The 21,587-nt window shown below is 46.4% G+C and overlaps 1 protein-coding gene and 1 pseudogene across 5 annotated transcripts in view; one reads left to right on the top strand and one right to left on the bottom strand.

Annotated features, from left to right (window-relative positions):
* Window positions 1–21,587, top strand: part of LOC309621411 (uncharacterized protein) — a 402,030-nt gene that overhangs the window by 352,788 nt on the left and 27,655 nt on the right. The window lies entirely within an intron of this gene.
* The window catches only part of LOC309621409 (uncharacterized protein C2orf78 pseudogene), a 33,559-nt pseudogene continuing 24,840 nt past the window's right edge, over window positions 12,869–21,587 (bottom strand). Inside the window, exon 3 of the transcript in view lies at window positions 12,869–12,991. The product of the transcript in view is annotated as an uncharacterized protein C2orf78 pseudogene (transcript). The remainder of the gene's footprint in view (window positions 12,992–21,587) is intronic.

Here is a 21,587-nt window from a genome sequence, read left to right as displayed (position 1 = left end):
ATCTGAAAATTCGAAAGGTTTGTTACTCGTCTATTAATTGTATTCCATTTACTTATTCAGTTCTATACCTGTCTTACCTGTGTATGGAAGAACAGCTGGTAGCCAAGGTGGCACCAAGAATCCTAGCAGCTCTCACTTGACGTATCCGTAGTAGTCGGCAATTTCCATTTCGTTTTCCCTCTCGGTGAAAAATTGCAGCTTGCCCGAAGAGGTGTATCTGGCAGCATTCTCCCGTTGTTGTTGAGCCCGCCTCTTCATGGCCTCTCGCTCTGGCCTCTGCTCTTGTTCGATGGGCTTTGACATGACTGGCTCAGGCACGTTGGGTTCCCTCCATGGAACTCGTTGCTTGCTGAAGTCTTGGAGTAGAAATTGGGTTTGGAGCTTGGGTGGGGACTGGCGCTTATTCACAGCAGGGGGAACAGGCTCCCCCGCTGGAGAGGAGCGCCAGATGAAGTTTTGGAGGGTGCAGGCCTAGGAGCAGCAGACTGAGGGACACGAGGCTGGGTATGGTTGGGCCAAGCCGGTTGGGTTGGGTTGGTCACAGTTGGCTGAGCTGGTTTGGCGGGGCCTGGCAAAGAGGCAGGAGCTGGCTGGGATGAATTGGCTGCAGCAGGTTGAGCTGAGTCAGTAGAACCAGGCTGGGCACGGTAAGCCCCAGCAGGCCGATGTGAGGCCAGAGACTGTGGCCTCCGAGGAGCGGGTCGAGCTTGAGGCTTGTCCCAGGCAGAAAAAGGCAGAGGTATCAACTTGACCTTCCCAGGAGGAGGCCGCTCATACTGGGCTGGAGACGGACACTCTGTTTCAGCACTGCTGTCTGGTTTCTGGGCTTGGACTTGCGTTTTCTCAGGACCCTTCCCCTCACGTGGGGTATGCCGCCATGGCTGGATAGCTGGGGGTGGCTGGGGGTCTTTGGGGTTGCTTGACTTTCCCAAGAGCCGACAGGAAGAGAGCCCAGTTTTCGTCTCATTCTTCTTCCCCAGCGCATGAAGAACCTTCACAGACTCCAGCATGCGCACGCCAAGGGAGGTTCGAGGCTTTTGAAAGCTCTGTTGGAGAAGCTCAGTTTGGTGTTCCTTTCGCTTCGTGTGGGGGATTGCTGGCTTCTCTTCTGCCTTGACTTTGTTCCCTGACTGCTTGTTCTCCTCAGCCTTGTTTCTCCCTCTGGTCCTTTTGGTCTTTTCCTGCCCGTGGCTCTTAGTTTTGCTGATCTTTCTGGATGCAGCTTTCTGAGGTTTGCCTTGAGAGTGCTTGGCCGTGTTCACAGGAGCCCTGTCACTGACTGCAGCGTGGCATGTAACCACTTCTCCCCCTAACGGGCACTCTGGATTCTTTGGCTGGATTTTGGCCTTGGGAGCGCCACTGATAGGCTCAGAGGCTTTCTGTTTGTTCTTCCTGGGTTGATCAGAGGGAACCTTTATGACACTTGGCTTTTCCTGCACCTGATTCACCTTAATGGCTCTGGTGTCTTTAGCTTTGATCACGTTGGGACCTTGGGATTGATCAAGATCTTTCAAAGGATTAAAGAGCTGGGGAAGGTGAATATCCTCCGCCAGTGTAGTAATGTCTGCAAGACCACTGCTAGGTTCAATCCCATTTTCAAGTGTCCCTAGGTCCTGACGACTCCGGCTGTTCTCTCCCAGATCAGCATTTTCAGAACCAGGCTGCTCCTCTTGGCTGAGGGGATCGGTGCAGGCCAGCGGCTGGTGAATATCAGGGATTCCTAAAGGGAGTAGTGGAGGATCTTGGTTCTCTGTTGGGATCTGGTAGGCATCCAGAGGCTTTGAAAGCTTGGTTTTGATATCATCCACGTGCTTACTCTCTATTTGTCCCTGGCTTGGAGCTGGAGGCAGGGCCAGGAGACGCCTGGCACTCTGGACTGGAGCTGTCACTGAAATGTCCCCAAGTTCAGATGGTGGGTTACTCTCAAGTATGTGGCTGTTTCTGCTACTGCAGGACTTGGGGAGTTCTTGACTTTGTGTCACACAAAACGTCTGGCTTGGAGGTTGCAATCCCAGGGAATTTTTCATCACCAGGGGGGAGGTCTCCATCCCTACAAAGGGATCAAGGGAGAAGTCAGTCCCTGGTAAGTGAGATGCTCCCCCTAAACACCAACACAGCAGTCGTGTACCTTTCAAGGGGTTCAGGGGCAAGATGGGCAAGGCATTTCTACTAACTCTTCTTAAGGATCATGGACAGTGCCCTATGCTACGAGGTAAGCGGTGACTGTTGTAATTCTTACTGGTGAGCCTTTCCTGTCGCTGATTCTCGGCTCGCTTTGTATTTCATAGGACTGTTATAAGTCCAATACAAAATGAGTCTTATTTTTAAAAACCTGAAATGTTTTACAAAGCCTAGCATTCTCATATAGGGTCCTTTCCATTCTCCCCACTTTCCCGAGAGGCCAAGAACACGTCACACCATGAACTAGGAGAGGGGGTAGAGCCCTTGCTGATGAAATACATCAACAAAGACAGAGTCTTAGCCTGCTTGCTCTCTGGACAGGATCTCGGACCACAAGGTCTTCAATCCTGGTATAAATGAAGGAAGTGAGGACAGTTCAACTGGCACTCACATAACAAGAGTTCTGAAACACCTTCCGAAGAGACTATAGCAGTAGATGAGGGAAGGGAGTGCTACAGTGTGGCAGTACAGGGGGAACGATCGGCTACAGCAGTGAAAAGTGTGGTACCGATTGGTGTGCTCTCGGCGTTCTTGTACATGTAGCATAGATGACCTCTACAGTGGCCCTCCCACCTTCCCACCTGCATTAGGTGTTCTTTTTTTTGTAATTTATGTTTATGTATTTATTTACTGTTTGAACTTATTTATTCTACGTATTTATTTTTTTGGCTGCACTGGGTCTCTCATTGCTGTGCACGGGCTTTCTCTAGTTGGCGGCTAGCGGGGGCTACTCTCGGTTGCGGTGTGCGGGCTTCTCATCGCGGTGGCTTCTCTTGTTGCGGAGCATGGGCTGTAGGCACGTGGGCTTCGGTAGTTGAGGCTCACGGGCTCTAGAATGCAGGCTCCGTCGTTGTGGCACATGCGCTTAGTTGCTGCACGGCATGTGGGATCTTCGCAGACCAGGGCTCGAACCCGTGTCCCCCGCATTGCATTGGCAGGCGGATTCTTAACCACGGCGCCACCAGGGAAGCCCTAGGTGTTCTCATAGAGAGTCTAAAAACAGAGGGCACTGAGCGAAGGTAGTGGTTATTAAAGGCTCAGGATCTAAATTCTACCTGCCTCTACACCCCTTCCCAGCTGTCGATTTGACCCCATTTTTGAGTGCCGACCTCATTCTTCAACTTTCTCTGGCGTTTGTTATACTCACCTTGAAAACTTGTTTCTGTGATGCGTTGAGCAGACACAGGGTGGCAGACTGCAGAGGTGGAAGCTGGTGGTCGGATATTTGTGGGCTGAATCTCCTTCAGTCCCATTCCCATTTCTGGTTGCCCAGAGGCCCGACTTCCTGTGTATGACGCCGAGCCGTAGGATTGCGGGCAGGAGCCAAGTTCTCCATACAGTAAAGACCCCAGTGTGCCTTGGTTATAGTAATATACCTGGCTTCCTTCCTGGCAGGGAAGTGGCAGGCGGCTCTGCCCCTGATTTGGAATCTGAGATGGTGTTCCCTGAGCAAGGCTGGCAGAAAGCGATGGATGTAGAGGGACCATGTTCTTGGCGTCTGAAGTTTTATCATACTGGGCTGCCAGAAACATGGAGGAGGCAGCTGTGTGGCGGTCAGTGAGTGCCAGAGTAAAGTCTCCGAGTGAAGAAGAATTCTTTTCAGTGCTTGCTGTGATGTCCCACTCAAGAACACCTGGATAGGAAGCAGCTGAAGTGGAGATCTGGCTGTGGTCAGTAACTCCAGATAACATAGTCGTGCTAGAATGTTGGTAAAGGTAGGCACTACCCATGAGTGTCTGGAAAGGGGTACCGGTAGCCGATGCCGAACTGACGGCAGGGGCAGAGACTCTGGAGAAGTTGCAGACACTTCGTGTTAGGGAAGTTGCATTGCTCACCACAGGAGGAGAATGCTGCAGAGAATCTAGAGTTCCAAGTAGAGATGGATGTTGGAAATTTTCTGTAAGAACAAGAGGGTCATGAAAAACTCAGGGAGGTTGAGAAATTCTCACTACGTTTGAGGAACGGCATCATCTGAAGGTTCTTGCTATCAGGACACCTCTACTATCACTACTTCCTGAGAAACCCAAAATCAGACAGTTAATGATGGCTGTAAGGACTGAGCAGTTTTCCACTCTTCTCTATTAACTGCCTGTGCTCCCATCTTGGGCACAGACGGGCAGAAGAGCCAAGTGGTGTGGTTCAGAGATTGTTCTCTAGGCTGGAAGCAACCTTCTCCCTGCCCTGTCTTTCCCTTCAGCCTGCACTCGTATTGACTTCTATGCTATTTCCTAGACTGGAAGCATTTTAGAACTAGGAGGCCCTTAGAGAACTTCGATGTTCTCAGTCTCATTTCGTGAGTAAGGAAACTGAGGCTCAGAGAGGTCGGGTTGACTTGTTCAAGTTCTCTCATTATGTTAGTATCATTACCAGGTTTCAGAACCTAAGTATCCTGACTTCCTTGCCAGGACTCCACTCTGAGCATGATACTGCCAGAAAGCAGGAGAAATAGAACTTATAATATAGGCATTTTTTTTGTCCATTAGAAAACAGTACGGCTGTTACCATTGTCGTCTTCAGTGTCTCCCTTTGCTTGTGCAGTTCCCACGCTATTACCTAGAGGTGACGTACAGCTCAGTCCAACTGGTGAATTGAAAGAGTCATTTTTGCCCTCTTCAAGCCTGGTTTCTCATCCTACCTCAAAATGATTACCCGAAAGTGGATTTCTTAAGTGCTTTTGGAAAGGGAAGAGTTATCTGATTACTTCAGATTCCTCACCTGTAAAGTGGTTATAACACCACCACCAATAATAATAGCAGTAATAATTAATAGATGAATAAGCTGATCTATTGCGTATGATTTATATGGAGGAAGATACAATAAGTTCTAGAAAGACAAAGAAAAATCATGACAAGCATATTACGTTAACGAAAAAGAAATCCATAGATATTAATGAAAACTGGGGTATGTGGCAAGTATCGAAGCCTAATGAATTTACTAACAAATGGCATTCTGTACCATCCATGCAATATTATGAAAGTGAATTTTGCCCACTCTATTTTAGTGAATACTATTAACCAGAAGACACGATGGAGGTGATAGAGGTGAATGAATTCCTAGCCAATGCATACAGACAGAGAAGGTATGTCAGTAAAAAATGCATAACAAGCAACAGAATGCAATAAATGTGCATGTATAGGTAGCCACAACACATATAGACAAGTATTTCAATGAAAACCGGTACGAAGCAGACAGCAAAATAATAAGTGTAAAAGAGTTTCATTATTGTGCTCCTTCATATTTTTACCCAGCAAGTAAGAGGTATTAAGCCTAGGAGAAATATATATTTCAATGAATATAGCTTATATAATAAGCAGAAAGGAAGCTTAAAATGTATCAGGAAGGTTTTTGGATTTATCCTAGAACTTAGATTAGAATCATCTTCAGCATCCAAGAAGATGGCATCCCAAAACCTCAAAAAACCATCATGCCTAGAATCCAATTAAAAAAGATTTTCAAATGTAAGAAAATCCACAGGACTCCACAATATGGTTTTCGATAAACGTGGATGTTTGTTTGTTTTGTTTCTTTGGCCGCGCCGCGTGGCCCTGGCCGTGAAAGCACCGAGTCCTAAGCACTGGACCGCCAGGGAATTCCCTAAGTGGGGGGAATTAGAGATGTGGGGCTTGACTTTTTCTTCTTCTTCTTCTTCTTCTTCGGTAGCTAAGATCTACAAGCGAACGATGGCTGTTGATCAATGTGCTCTCTGTGTTAGGAAGGAAATAACTGTAAAAATGAAAAGCAGCCTTGCCTTAGAACCTACATATCACACCAAGGAAAATAGTCCTTCTGATTCAATTTAGAAGATATCACTTAAAATGTTGAATTGGTGAAATGTCTACCTAGTTTAAAAATTAGAAAGAATAAAACACTGAAAAGCAGCCCCCTAGATAACCACTGTGGTTGCTTGTTTATAGGAGGCATCATTTCTAAAACGTATTTCTAAAATGTTTATATTCAAAACTGTCAAGTGGCCAACTGTATTCAGAGAGGCAATAAAAGAAAGAAAACGGAGTATGACTTTTCTGATAAGCTGCCTTTCCTGGTGATCCCCTGTTCTGGCCTTACTTTCCTTCTTAGTCTGTTAATGTAAGGGTTTGCTACCATCAACTTGGTTTTGCCCTGCTCTGAGCAGGTTTCCCTCTGTGCTGTTTCTGCTTTAATTGAAAATCTTTGGTTCCCATCAGCATTCCATTGCAAACTCCGTTTTTCTTGAGAGCTCCTCTATGCTTTCCCTCTTCATTCTTACATTTTCTCCCATCTCTTGGTGCCTGTTGGCCTGTGCTACTGAAAACCATCCTAAACTTCCTTACGCTCGACTCTGTGCCTCCCTGTAGAGCCCAGTACTCTCCATCCTCTCTCCCTATTCTCTCTTTTCAACTAGTCGAAATCCTAGTGGAGGGAGACCATTAGAGATGAAACATCTTGGTATATATTGCTAGTTTTCTATGTCCCCTGACTTTTCTATGTTTCTGTTGAAACACTCTTGAGAAGTGTCTGATTTCGTTTTCTACATGGGTACCCTTTAAGGCTCAATACTGGAAAAGAAGGGGATCAGAGTGATCAACCCAACGTGGTATCCTAACGTAACAGTTAAGGAAAGCAACAGGCTTTGTGAGACAGCCAGTGATTTGTCCAAAGTCACACAGATAGTAAACGTCAAAGTCAAAAGTGAAATTAGGTCTCCAGACGTGTAGTTCAATACTTTCCCTCATTATTCCATGCTATTTTGAATCTCCTACTCAATTTAGGGGCAAAAGAAATCGAACGCAAAACTTTCCAAAGTTTCTTTTCTTACCTGACATGGTCAGAGAAGAGGAAGCATCCACTGCAGGTACCAGGGATGAGGAGACAACACTAGAGGATGTCCGAGTGGCTGCAGCTGAACGGCGCACGTGTCCAGTACAGAGGTCACTGGTTACTGGTCCAAACAGCTCCACGGAAACCCCAAGACTCTACCAAGTGGTAGTAGGTTTGGTAGGAGAGTGATGTCACAAAGCAGGCAGTTGAAAGGTATGAGAGAGCCAATAGGGAGGTCCGATCCCCAACAGGAAGGCGGGCTTGGGTGAAGAGAGTGTAGGAGAGCTAAAACAACACCTGAGTTTCTGAGCTCTGGGGAGGAAATCCTAGAAGACAGATTTACCTCCCCCAGGCTCTTCCATTAGGGAAATCATTGCCACATTTCTTACAGACGTTCATTAATACACTGAACTAAGAGTTACTTATATTCTACAGAGTATTCTATTTTATGTATCATATACTTAGAGCTATATAGATCTTCTTTAATTAATAATCCTTAGGAAGGAAAGAGCCATCTAGTTTGAACTATTACAGTTGTTCTGAAATCATATGTGTCTAATGAGTGAACTGATAGCAGCTTTTAAGGAGCCAAAGTAGGGATTAAGAAGCTCTTTTTGTAACTTGGTTCAAGAGTAGGGTGAAGTTTGTTGAGTGTACCTTGTGGAGAATGTTGTGGTCCAAGGCTCTTCTCTTTTAGTTTCTTCTCCTTGACTCCTACCTTCCTTGGGCTGGGCTAGGCTGGGGGCCAGGTTGGACTTGCGACTTAACATTTCTCTTCCGCTTTCTCTTTTTTTTTTTTTCTTCCATTATGGGCATTGCTTCGAGGACAAGCCTTGATCTTGCATTGGACGTTACTTCCTGTCACCTTCCAGCAGCAGGAGTCTTCTTTTCAGTGCTTGATGCTTCACGAAATAGACTCTGCCCGTTGGCAGCAAATACCAGAGAGCTAGGAGACAGAGCTGGTTGCAGACCTTTCCTCTTCCAGCCTTTGGTTGCAATTGTTTGGCCCATAATTTGCTAGCTCTAGTTCCTTGGGCCACACAGGTATCCTGCCATCTCCAGCTCTTGTTATATGTGAGAGACATTCTGAACACTGTCCCTTTTTCTTTGCACAGAAGTATATACAGTGTGGCAGTTACTGTAATCTCCTCCGCCTTGCAAACAGCCACTCTAGAATCTTGGACCTCTAGGACTCTCTGTCTTGCATGCTTGGGGGCAAGGCCAAGCAAAATGAAGAGGAGAATAATTAGAGAAAGAGGAGGACGTTGGTGGAGAATTGGGAGCAGGTAAGGTGAAAGGGCACAGGAGAAAAGAGATGCATGTAGACTTTTTGGTTTCTGTGGGAAACAGGTTGACACACTTGGGCCTCATTTGGTATTAACAGAACAGAGAGTTAAAGATCTAAGTAGCTAGATAGTGTGCAGCAACTGCCATGAAGTCTGTACACTGAAGAGAACAGTCTCACATCTAGTTTTCATTTTGTTTTATGTCATAGTACCTTATTTATAGCATTCACTGGTGTGTTTGTAGAATACAGATGTTTTCAAATGCTCTGGTTTTGTCTACATGGTTATCTCCTTGTCCTGTTTGTAAGGAATCCAACATTGTAAGACATATTGCATGTTTTTCTCTTGACGATTGTTGACCTTGAAGCGTCATGAACTAACTTGAGCTGTTGGATTCTGTGGAGAAACGTTCAAAAGGGTCTGTGAAAAAGGCACTGTGGTGAGTCGCATTATGCACCCGAGCGTAAGGAGCAAGATATCTGCCACCAGCCCAGCTTGGCCTGGATTGCCTCTGTTTTAGTTCCCCTGGTTAGTGCTTTTCTCCCTAACCACTCTTGTGACTGTGATAATGTGAGTAAGGGCGGAGTTGCTAATGATCTATGTGTGAGGTAAGCTGGTTTGAGGGAGGAAATCTATGGACCTAGTCATTTTCCTTGGTGGTAAGCTTTCAGGGGTGCAGAGATGGATCTTCCTGGGGCCTTTTCTGGTCCCAGGAAGATATCGCATAGATGGGACCTCCCAAGACACACATTGAATCTTTAGGCCTGTTTTTCCTATTATGAGGTACGAACGAGTTTCTTCACTGATGGGGATGATGCTTATCTGAGAAGAAATTGTGAAAGGTGGTGTAGTGTAGAGGTGTGGCTTAAGCTTTTAAGTTTTCCTCCAGGTTTTTCCCCTAAGCTTCCTACTTCGGACGGCCTACTTACATGATACTAGTAGGTGATGTCCGGCTAACAACTTCCTAAATATACCTGCAAGCCAGATCAGTGTCTCTTTTCTCTGTATTCCCATGGAAATCAAGAGTCCCGCCGAATTTTCCATCGAAACAGTTGATTTGTGTTGTCTCTAGGAATTCTAAAGGGCGTACCGTTGCTTCCTAACCGGTGTCATTTGGGAGATCCGCCTCTGTACGTTCAAATGATTAATTTTGAGACTTTGCTCATGTGTGCAGTAAACCCTTGAATTCCCTAAGACCTTCCTTTCCTCCATCTCCTACCCCATTAAGCCCGCTTCAGTTCATCTCCTGAATTTCTTTGGAATCTGTCAGCCAGCTCTTCCTCAACTTCCTAATACTGAACTTGCCTGTCTGTTGCGATTAGGTCCTAACTGGTGTCCATATATCTTGTTTCCTTCCAATCCACTCTTCACACAAGAAACCTTCAAAGCAAGTTGGAACGTTGCTCATAAACATCGTTCACAAGCATTGTTTTGAGAATAGAAAACACACTGTTGGCCTTTAAGACTCTGCGTGGTCTAGAATCCTCTCTGCTTCTCTAGCCCCATCTTGTGCCACTTTTGCCCTCACTTTCTATGCTTCAGATACACTGAATTAACCTTAGTTCTCACTCATCTGACAGAAGTCAGTTCAGATACTATTTTTCACTGTGATTCCTAGCATTAAGGAATTTGATTATCAGGTTTTGTATGAGGACTATTTCATCAGGGGTACAGAAGTTCTGGCCATCTCTGGTTTTGGATATCCCTTATTTGTTGAGACCTTTGCGTTGTTTGGTTGCCTTTTGTCTGTTTTCCAGATGGGAAAACAGGAACAAGGGAAGTATAGGTTATTACTAGGTGGGGTTGAACAAGTGGAGCAGCAAACTGCAAAGCAGAAAGAAGAGGGACGTACTATAGAGGGATATGACTTCCATTCTCAAGGCGCCTGCATCCTGTGCAGGGAGACAGCCTAACATAAAATGTGCCTAACAACAAATATATTGACTTCTTACTAAAAATCTCCAGTTCATAGAACCGAGGGGTTTGTACCTTCTCCTTTAAAAGTGATAGTCCTGGGACTTCCCCGGTGGTCCCGTGGTGAAGACTCTGCGCTTCCAATGCAGCAGGCGTGGGTTCAATCCCTGGTTGGGGAGCTAAGATCCCACATGCTGCGCAGCCAAAGAAATTTTTGTCGAACGTTATACTCCTGTATTGTTGGCTTTAGTGGTTTAGATTTTGTTGTACTGTTAAGAAGATTTCAGTTTATTTACCGGGAACAAACAACACATAATGTAAAAATAGTTTCCCAGAAACGATTTCCATCATTCTCTTCCTCCCTTTCTCCCGCAGACTGGTGTTTCACCTTGACAAGTTCTCTGTCATTCCATAGGAAAGCTGTCTGGCTTGGAGGTTGCAATCCCAGGGAATTTTTCATCAGCGGGGAAGTCTCCATCACTACAGAGGAATCAAGGGAGAAGTCAGTCCCTGGTAAGTGAGATGCTCCCCCTAAACACCAACACAGCAGTCGTGTACCTTTCAAGGGGTTCAGGGGCAAGATGGGCAAGGCATTTCTACTAACTCTTCTTAAGGATCACGGACAGTGCCCTATGCTACGAGGTAAGCGGTGACTGCTGTAGTTCTTACTGGTGATCCTTTCCTGTCACTGATTCTCGGCCTTCTTTGTATTTCATAGGACTGTTGTCAGTCCAATACAAAATGAGTCTTATTTTTAAAAACCTGAAATGTTTTACAGAGCCTAGCATTCTCATATAGGGTCCTTTCCATTCTCCCCACTTTCCCGAGAGGCCAAGAACACTTCACACCATGAACTAGGAGAGGGGGTAGAGCCCTTTCTGATGAAATACATCAACAAAGACAGAGCCTTAGCCTGCTTGCTCTCTGGACAGGATCTCGGACCACAAGGTCTTCAATCCTGGTATAAATGAAGGAAGTGAGGACAGTTCAACTGGCACTCTGATAACAAGAGTTCGGAAACACCTTCCAAAGAGACTATAGCAGTAGATGAGGGAAGGGAGTGCTACAGTGTGGCAGTACAGGGGGAATGATCGGCTACAGCAGTGAAAAGTGTGGTACCGATTGGTGTGCTCTCGGGGTTCTTGTACATGTAGCATAGATGACCTCTACAGTGGCCCTCCCACCTTCCCACCTGCATTAGGTGTTGTTTTTTTTTGTAATTTATGTTTATGTATTTATTTACTGTTTGAACTTATTTATTCTACGTATTTATTTTTTTGGCTGCACTGGGTCTCTCATTGCTGTGCACGGGCTTTCTCTAGTTGGCGGCTAGCGGGGGCTACTCTCGGTTGCGGTGTGCGGGCATCTCATCGCGGTGGCTTCTCTTGTTGCGGAGCATGGGCTGTAGGCACGTGGGCTTCGGTAGTTGAGGCTCACGGGCTCTAGAATGCAGGCTCCGTCGTCGTGGCACATGCGCTTAGTTGCTGCACGGCATGTGGGATCTTCGCAGACCAGGGCTCGAACCCGTGTCCCCTGCATTGGCAGGCGCCACCAGGGAAGCCCTAGGTGTTCTCATATAGAGTCTAAAAACAGAGAGCACTGAGAGAAGGTAGTGGTTATTAAAGGCTCAGGATCTAAATTCTACCTGTCTCTACACCCCTTCCCAGCTGTCGATTTGACCCCATTTTTGAATGCTGACCTCATTGTTCAACTTTTCTCTGCCGTCTGTATACTCACCTTGAAAACTTGTTTCTGTGATGCGTTGAGCAGACACAGGGTGGCAGACTGCAGAGGCGGAAGCTGGTGGTCGGATATTTGTGGGCTGAATCTCCTTCAGTCCCATTCCCATTTCTGGTTGCCCAGAGGCCCTACTTCCTGTGTGTGACGCCGAGCCGTAGGATTGCGGGCAGGAGCCAAGTTCTCCATACAGTAAAGACCCCAGTGTGCCTTGGTTACAGTAATATACCTGGCTTCCTTCCTGGCAGGGAAGTGACAGGCGGCTATGCCCCTGCTTTGTTCGTGGGCCTCCTGATCCAGCAGTTCCCTTGGCTCTGCCCCTGTCGTCAGCTGCCCCTAGGATAACTCTGAGCCCTAGCCACTTCTCTGGTAGATTTCCCTATTCCCCCACTACAGTCACACCTGAATAAGGCAACTCAGACCTTTCAGAGATGTGTCCTGAACCTCTTGTTTTCTGAAATACCTATCTGGTGGTTGTGAGACTTAAGGCCAGCGTCCCCGAGAGACTTTTTCTATTTCTCCTAGTAAACCTAGACTCATCTTCTGTCACCTTCAACTCTACTCCAATTGTGTTCTTTCAACCCAGACCTCTGACCCTGCTTTTTACTTCTGCCATTTCATCCTCGCTCCTGCTTCCTTTCCTAAATCCATACGTCTCTTTTGGCCTTCCTAGCCCTGGGCCAAGTTCCTTCCTCTTTGCTCAGTTTTTACCCCTTTCCTTCATTCTCCCATCCAACTTTCAGTCCTTCCTTTCTCACGCCCCAGTTAGCAGCATCTGAAAATTCGAAAGGTTTGTTACTCGTCTATTAATTGTATTCCATTTACTTATTCAGTTCTATACCTGTCTTACCTGTGTATGGAAGAACAGCTGGTAGCCAAGGTGGCACCAAGAATCCTAGCAGCTCTCACTTGACGTATCCGTAGTAGTCGGCAATTTCCATTTCGTTTTCCCTCTCGGTGAAAAATTGCAGCTTGCCCGAAGAGGTGTATCTGGCAGCATTCTCCCGTTGTTGTTGAGCCCGCCTCTTCATGGCCTCTCGCTCTGGCCTCTGCTCTTGTTCGATGGGCTTTGACATGACTGGCTCAGGCACGTTGGGTTCCCTCCATGGAACTCGTTGCTTGCTGAAGTCTTGGAGTAGAAATTGGGTTTGGAGCTTGGGTGGGGACTGGCGCTTATTCACAGCAGGGGGAACAGGCTCCCCCGCTGGAGAGGAGCGCCAGATGAAGTTTTGGAGGGTGCAGGCCTAGGAGCAGCAGACTGAGGGACACGAGGCTGGGTATGGTTGGGCCAAGCCGGTTGGGTTGGGTTGGTCACAGTTGGCTGAGCTGGTTTGGCGGGGCCTGGCAAAGAGGCAGGAGCTGGCTGGGATGAATTGGCTGCAGCAGGTTGAGCTGAGTCAGTAGAACCAGGCTGGGCACGGTAAGCCCCAGCAGGCCGATGTGAGGCCAGAGACTGTGGCCTCCGAGGAGCGGGTCGAGCTTGAGGCTTGTCCCAGGCAGAAAAAGGCAGAGGTATCAACTTGACCTTCCCAGGAGGAGGCCGCTCATACTGGGCTGGAGACGGACACTCTGTTTCAGCACTGCTGTCTGGTTTCTGGGCTTGGACTTGCGTTTTCTCAGGACCCTTCCCCTCACGTGGGGTATGCCGCCATGGCTGGATAGCTGGGGGTGGCTGGGGGTCTTTGGGGTTGCTTGACTTTCCCAAGAGCCGACAGGAAGAGAGCCCAGTTTTCGTCTCATTCTTCTTCCCCAGCGCATGAAGAACCTTCACAGACTCCAGCATGCGCACGCCAAGGGAGGTTCGAGGCTTTTGAAAGCTCTGTTGGAGAAGCTCAGTTTGGTGTTCCTTTCGCTTCGTGTGGGGGATTGCTGGCTTCTCTTCTGCCTTGACTTTGTTCCCTGACTGCTTGTTCTCCTCAGCCTTGTTTCTCCCTCTGGTCCTTTTGGTCTTTTCCTGCCCGTGGCTCTTAGTTTTGCTGATCTTTCTGGATGCAGCTTTCTGAGGTTTGCCTTGAGAGTGCTTGGCCGTGTTCACAGGAGCCCTGTCACTGACTGCAGCGTGGCATGTAACCACTTCTCCCCCTAACGGGCACTCTGGATTCTTTGGCTGGATTTTGGCCTTGGGAGCGCCACTGATAGGCTCAGAGGCTTTCTGTTTGTTCTTCCTGGGTTGATCAGAGGGAACCTTTATGACACTTGGCTTTTCCTGCACCTGATTCACCTTAATGGCTCTGGTGTCTTTAGCTTTGATCACGTTGGGACCTTGGGATTGATCAAGATCTTTCAAAGGATTAAAGAGCTGGGGAAGGTGAATATCCTCCGCCAGTGTAGTAATGTCTGCAAGACCACTGCTAGGTTCAATCCCATTTTCAAGTGTCCCTAGGTCCTGACGACTCCGGCTGTTCTCTCCCAGATCAGCATTTTCAGAACCAGGCTGCTCCTCTTGGCTGAGGGGATCGGTGCAGGCCAGCGGCTGGTGAATATCAGGGATTCCTAAAGGGAGTAGTGGAGGATCTTGGTTCTCTGTTGGGATCTGGTAGGCATCCAGAGGCTTTGAAAGCTTGGTTTTGATATCATCCACGTGCTTACTCTCTATTTGTCCCTGGCTTGGAGCTGGAGGCAGGGCCAGGAGACGCCTGGCACTCTGGACTGGAGCTGTCACTGAAATGTCCCCAAGTTCAGATGGTGGGTTACTCTCAAGTATGTGGCTGTTTCTGCTACTGCAGGACTTGGGGAGTTCTTGACTTTGTGTCACACAAAACGTCTGGCTTGGAGGTTGCAATCCCAGGGAATTTTTCATCACCAGGGGGGAGGTCTCCATCCCTACAAAGGGATCAAGGGAGAAGTCAGTCCCTGGTAAGTGAGATGCTCCCCCTAAACACCAACACAGCAGTCGTGTACCTTTCAAGGGGTTCAGGGGCAAGATGGGCAAGGCATTTCTACTAACTCTTCTTAAGGATCATGGACAGTGCCCTATGCTACGAGGTAAGCGGTGACTGTTGTAATTCTTACTGGTGAGCCTTTCCTGTCGCTGATTCTCGGCTCGCTTTGTATTTCATAGGACTGTTATAAGTCCAATACAAAATGAGTCTTATTTTTAAAAACCTGAAATGTTTTACAAAGCCTAGCATTCTCATATAGGGTCCTTTCCATTCTCCCCACTTTCCCGAGAGGCCAAGAACACGTCACACCATGAACTAGGAGAGGGGGTAGAGCCCTTGCTGATGAAATACATCAACAAAGACAGAGTCTTAGCCTGCTTGCTCTCTGGACAGGATCTCGGACCACAAGGTCTTCAATCCTGGTATAAATGAAGGAAGTGAGGACAGTTCAACTGGCACTCACATAACAAGAGTTCTGAAACACCTTCCGAAGAGACTATAGCAGTAGATGAGGGAAGGGAGTGCTACAGTGTGGCAGTACAGGGGGAACGATCGGCTACAGCAGTGAAAAGTGTGGTACCGATTGGTGTGCTCTCGGCGTTCTTGTACATGTAGCATAGATGACCTCTACAGTGGCCCTCCCACCTTCCCACCTGCATTAGGTGTTCTTTTTTTTGTAATTTATGTTTATGTATTTATTTACTGTTTGAACTTATTTATTCTACGTATTTATTTTTTTGGCTGCACTGGGTCTCTCATTGCTGTGCACGGGCTTTCTCTAGTTGGCGGCTAGCGGGGGCTACTCTCGGTTGCGGTGTGCGGGCTTCTCATCGCGGTGGCTTCTCTTGTTGCGGAGCATGGGCTGTAGGCACGTGGGCTTCGGTAGTTGAGGCTCACGGGCTCTAGAATGCAGGCTCCGTCGTTGTGGCACATGCGCTTAGTTGCTGCACGGCATGTGGGATCTTCGCAGACCAGGGCTCGAACCCGTGTCCCCCGCATTGCATTGGCAGGCGGATTCTTAACCACGGCGCCACCAGGGAAGCCCTAGGTGTTCTCATAGAGAGTCTAAAAACAGAGGGCACTGAGCGAAGGTAGTGGTTATTAAAGGCTCAGGATCTAAATTCTACCTGCCTCTACACCCCTTCCCAGCTGTCGATTTGACCCCATTTTTGAGTGCCGACCTCATTCTTCAACTTTCTCTGGCGTTTGTTATACTCACCTTGAAAACTTGTTTCTGTGATGCGTTGAGCAGACACAGGGTGGCAGACTGCAGAGGTGGAAGCTGGTGGTCGGATATTTGTGGGCTGAATCTCCTTCAGTCCCATTCCCATTTCTGGTTGCCCAGAGGCCCGACTTCCTGTGTATGACGCCGAGCCGTAGGATTGCGGGCAGGAGCCAAGTTCTCCATACAGTAAAGACCCCAGTGTGCCTTGGTTATAGTAATATACCTGGCTTCCTTCCTGGCAGGGAAGTGGCAGGCGGCTCTGCCCCTGATTTGGAATCTGAGATGGTGTTCCCTGAGCAAGGCTGGCAGAAAGCGATGGATGTAGAGGGACCATGTTCTTGGCGTCTGAAGTTTTATCATACTGGGCTGCCAGAAACATGGAGGAGGCAGCTGTGTGGCGGTCAGTGAGTGCCAGAGTAAAGTCTCCGAGTGAAGAAGAATTCTTTTCAGTGCTTGCTGTGATGTCCCACTCAAGAACACCTGGATAGGAAGCAGCTGAAGTGGAGATCTGGCTGTGGTCAGTAACTCCAGATAACATAGTCGTGCTAGAATGTTGGTAAAGGTAGGCACTACCCATGAGTGTCTGGAAAGGGGTACCGGTAGCCGATGCCGAACTGACGGCAGGGGCAGAGACTCTGGAGAAGTTGCAGACACTTCGTGTTAGGGAAGTTGCATTGCTCACCACAGGAGGAGAATGCTGCAGAGAATCTAGAGTTCCAAGTAGAGATGGATGTTGGAAATTTTCTGTAAGAACAAGAGGGTCATGAAAAACTCAGGGAGGTTGAGAAATTCTCACTACGTTTGAGGAACGGCATCATCTGAAGGTTCTTGCTATCAGGACACCTCTACTATCACTACTTCCTGAGAAACCCAAAATCAGACAGTTAATGATGGCTGTAAGGACTGAGCAGTTTTCCACTCTTCTCTATTAACTGCCTGTGCTCCCATCTTGGGCACAGACGGGCAGAAGAGCCAAGTGGTGTGGTTCAGAGATTGTTCTCTAGGCTGGAAGCAACCTTCTCCCTGCCCTGTCTTTCCCTTCAGCCTGCACTCGTATTGACTTCTATGCTATTTCCTAGACTGGAAGCATTTTAGAACTAGGAGGCCCTTAGAGAACTTCGATGTTCTCAGTCTCATTTCGTGAGTAAGGAAACTGAGGCTCAGAGAGGTCGGGTTGACTTGTTCAAGTTCTCTCATTATGTTAGTATCATTACCAGGTTTCAGAACCTAAGTATCCTGACTTCCTTGCCAGGACTCCACTCTGAGCATGATACTGCCAGAAAGCAGGAGAAATAGAACTTATAATATAGGCATTTTTTTTGTCCATTAGAAAACAGTACGGCTGTTACCATTGTCGTCTTCAGTGTCTCCCTTTGCTTGTGCAGTTCCCACGCTATTACCTAGAGGTGACGTACAGCTCAGTCCAACTGGTGAATTGAAAGAGTCATTTTTGCCCTCTTCAAGCCTGGTTTCTCATCCTACCTCAAAATGATTACCCGAAAGTGGATTTCTTAAGTGCTTTTGGAAAGGGAAGAGTTATCTGATTACTTCAGATTCCTCACCTGTAAAGTGGTTATAACACCACCACCAATAATAATAGCAGTAATAATTAATAGATGAATAAGCTGATCTATTGCGTATGATTTATATGGAGGAAGATACAATAAGTTCTAGAAAGACAAAGAAAAATCATGACAAGCATATTACGTTAACGAAAAAGAAATCCATAGATATTAATGAAAACTGGGGTATGTGGCAAGTATCGAAGCCTAATGAATTTACTAACAAATGGCATTCTGTACCATCCATGCAATATTATGAAAGTGAATTTTGCCCACTCTATTTTAGTGAATACTATTAACCAGAAGACACGATGGAGGTGATAGAGGTGAATGAATTCCTAGCCAATGCATACAGACAGAGAAGGTATGTCAGTAAAAAATGCATAACAAGCAACAGAATGCAATAAATGTGCATGTATAGGTAGCCACAACACATATAGACAAGTATTTCAATGAAAACCGGTACGAAGCAGACAGCAAAATAATAAGTGTAAAAGAGTTTCATTATTGTGCTCCTTCATATTTTTACCCAGCAAGTAAGAGGTATTAAGCCTAGGAGAAATATATATTTCAATGAATATAGCTTATATAATAAGCAGAAAGGAAGCTTAAAATGTATCAGGAAGGTTTTTGGATTTATCCTAGAACTTAGATTAGAATCATCTTCAGCATCCAAGAAGATGGCATCCCAAAACCTCAAAAAACCATCATGCCTAGAATCCAATTAAAAAAGATTTTCAAATGTAAGAAAATCCACAGGACTCCACAATATGGTTTTCGATAAACGTGGATGTTTGTTTTGTTTCTTTGGCCGCGCCGCGTGGCCCTGGCCGTGAAAGCACCGAGTCCTAAGCACTGGACCGCCAGGGAATTCCCTAAGTGGGGGGGGGAATTAGAGATGTGGGGCTTGACTTTTTCTTCTTCTTCTTCGGTAGCTAAGCTCTACAAGCGAACGATGGCTGTTGATCAATGTGCTCTCTGTGTTAGGAAGGAAATAACTGTAAAAATGAAAAGCAGCCTTGCCTTAGAACCTACATATCACACCAAGGAAAATAGTCCTTCTGATTCAATTTAGAAGATATCACTTAAAATGTTGAATTGGTGAAATGTCTACCTAGTTTAAAAATTAGAAAGAATAAAACACTGAAAAGCAGCCCCCTAGATAACCACTGTGGTTGCTTGTTTATAGGAGCCATCATTTCTAAAACGTATTTCTAAAATGTTTATATTCAAAACTGTCAAGTGGCCAACTGTATTCAGAGAGGCAATAAAAGAAAGAAAACGGAGTATGACTTTTCTGATAAGCTGCCTTTCCTGGTGATCCCCTGTTCTGGCCTTACTTTCCTTCTTAGTCTGTTAATGTAAGGGTTTGCTACCATCAACTTGGTTTTGCCCTGCTCTGAGCAGGTTTCCCTCTGTGCTGTTTCTGCTTTAATTGAAAATCTTTGGTTCCCATCAGCATTCCATTGCAAACTCCGTTTTTCTTGAGAGCTCCTCTATGCTTTCCCTCTTCATTCTTACATTTTCTCCCATCTCTTGGTGCCTGTTGGCCTGTGCTAATGAAAACCATCCTAAACTTCCTTACGCTCGACTCTGTGCCTCCCTGTAGAGCCCAGTACTCTCCATCCTCTCTCCCTATTCTCTCTTTTCAACTAGTCGAAATCCTAGTGGAGGGAGACCATTAGAGATGAAACATCTTGGTATATATTGCTAGTTTTCTATGTCCCCTGACTTTTCTATGTTTCTGTTGAAACACTCTTGAGAAGTGTCTGATTTCGTTTTCTACATGGGTACCCTTTAAGGCTCAATACTGGAAAAGAAGGGGATCAGAGTGATCAACCCAACGTGGTATCCTAACGTAACAGTTAAGGAAAGCAACAGGCTTTGTGAGACAGCCAGTGATTTGTCCAAAGTCACACAGATAGTAAACGTCAAAGTCAAAAGTGAAATTAGGTCTCCAGACGTGTAGTTCAATACTTTCCCTCATTATTCCATGCTATTTTGAATCTCCTACTCAATTTAGGGGCAAAAGAAATCGAACGCAAAACTTTCCAAAGTTTCTTTTCTTACCTGACATGGTCAGAGAAGAGGAAGCATCCACTGCAGGTACCAGGGATGAGGAGACAACACTAGAGGATGTCCGAGTGGCTGCAGCTGAACGGCGCACGTGTCCAGTACAGAGGTCACTGGTTACTGGTCCAAACAGCTCCACGGAAACCCCAAGACTCTACCAAGTGGTAGTAGGTTTGGTAGGAGAGTGATGTCACAAAGCAGGCAGTTGAAAGGTATGAGAGAGCCAATAGGGAGGTCCGATCCCCAACAGGAAGGCGGGCTTGGGTGAAGAGAGTGTAGGAGAGCTAAAACAACACCTGAGTTTCTGAGCTCTGGGGAGGAAATCCTAGAAGACAGATTTACCTCCCCCAGGCTCTTCCATTAGGGAAATCATTGCCACATTTCTTACAGACGTTCATTAATACACTGAACTAAGAGTTACTTATATTCTACAGAGTATTCTATTTTATGTATCATATACTTAGAGCTATATAGATCTTCTTTAATTAATAATCCTTAGGAAGGAAAGAGCCATCTAGTTTGAACTATTACAGTTGTTCTGAAATCATATGTGTCTAATGAGTGAACTGATAGCAGCTTTTAAGGAGCCAAAGTAGGGATTAAGAAGCTCTTTTTGTAACTTGGTTCAAGAGTAGGGTGAAGTTTGTTGAGTGTACCTTGTGGAGAATGTTGTGGTCCAAGGCTCTTCTCTTTTAGTTTCTTCTCCTTGACTCCTACCTTCCTTGGGCTGGGCTAGGCTGGGGGCCAGGTTGGACTTGCGACTTAACATTTCTCTTCCGCTTTCTCTTTTTTTTTTTTCTTCCATTATGGGCATTGCTTCGAGGACAAGCCTTGATCTTGCATTGGACGTTACTTCCTGTCACCTTCCAGCAGCAGGAGTCTTCTTTTCAGTGCTTGATGCTTCACGAAATAGACTCTGCCCGTTGGCAGCAAATACCAGAGAGCTAGGAGACAGAGCTGGTTGCAGACCTTTCCTCTTCCAGCCTTTGGTTGCAATTGTTTGGCCCATAATTTGCTAGCTCTAGTTCCTTGGGCCACACAGGTATCCTGCCATCTCCAGCTCTTGTTATATGTGAGAGACATTCTGAACACTGTCCCTTTTTCTTTGCACAGAAGTATATACAGTGTGGCAGTTACTGTAATCTCCTCCGCCTTGCAAACAGCCACTCTAGAATCTTGGACCTCTAGGACTCTCTGTCTTGCATGCTTGGGGGCAAGGCCAAGCAAAATGAAGAGGAGAATAATTAGAGAAAGAGGAGGACGTTGGTGGAGAATTGGGAGCAGGTAAGGTGAAAGGGCACAGGAGAAAAGAGATGCATGTAGACTTTTTGGTTTCTGTGGGAAACAGGTTGACACACTTGGGCCTCATTTGGTATTAACAGAACAGAGAGTTAAAGATCTAAGTAGCTAGATAGTGTGCAGCAACTGCCATGAAGTCTGTACACTGAAGAGAACAGTCTCACATCTAGTTTTCATTTTGTTTTATGTCATAGTACCTTATTTATAGCATTCACTGGTGTGTTTGTAGAATACAGATGTTTTCAAATGCTCTGGTTTTGTCTACATGGTTATCTCCTTGTCCTGTTTGTAAGGAATCCAACATTGTAAGACATATTGCATGTTTTTCTCTTGACGATTGTTGACCTTGAAGCGTCATGAACTAACTTGAGCTGTTGGATTCTGTGGAGAAACGTTCAAAAGGGTCTGTGAAAAAGGCACTGTGGTGAGTCGCATTATGCACCCGAGCGTAAGGAGCAAGATATCTGCCACCAGCCCAGCTTGGCCTGGATTGCCTCTGTTTTAGTTCCCCTGGTTAGTGCTTTTCTCCCTAACCACTCTTGTGACTGTGATAATGTGAGTAAGGGCGGAGTTGCTAATGATCTATGTGTGAGGTAAGCTGGTTTGAGGGAGGAAATCTATGGACCTAGTC

This window comes from Balaenoptera borealis (genome assembly GCF_965194805.1).
Source record: "Balaenoptera borealis genome assembly, contig: HAP1_SCAFFOLD_419, whole genome shotgun sequence".
Lineage (NCBI taxonomy): Eukaryota > Metazoa > Chordata > Mammalia > Artiodactyla > Balaenopteridae > Balaenoptera > Balaenoptera borealis.
This window is presented reverse-complemented; position numbering and strand designations above follow the sequence as displayed.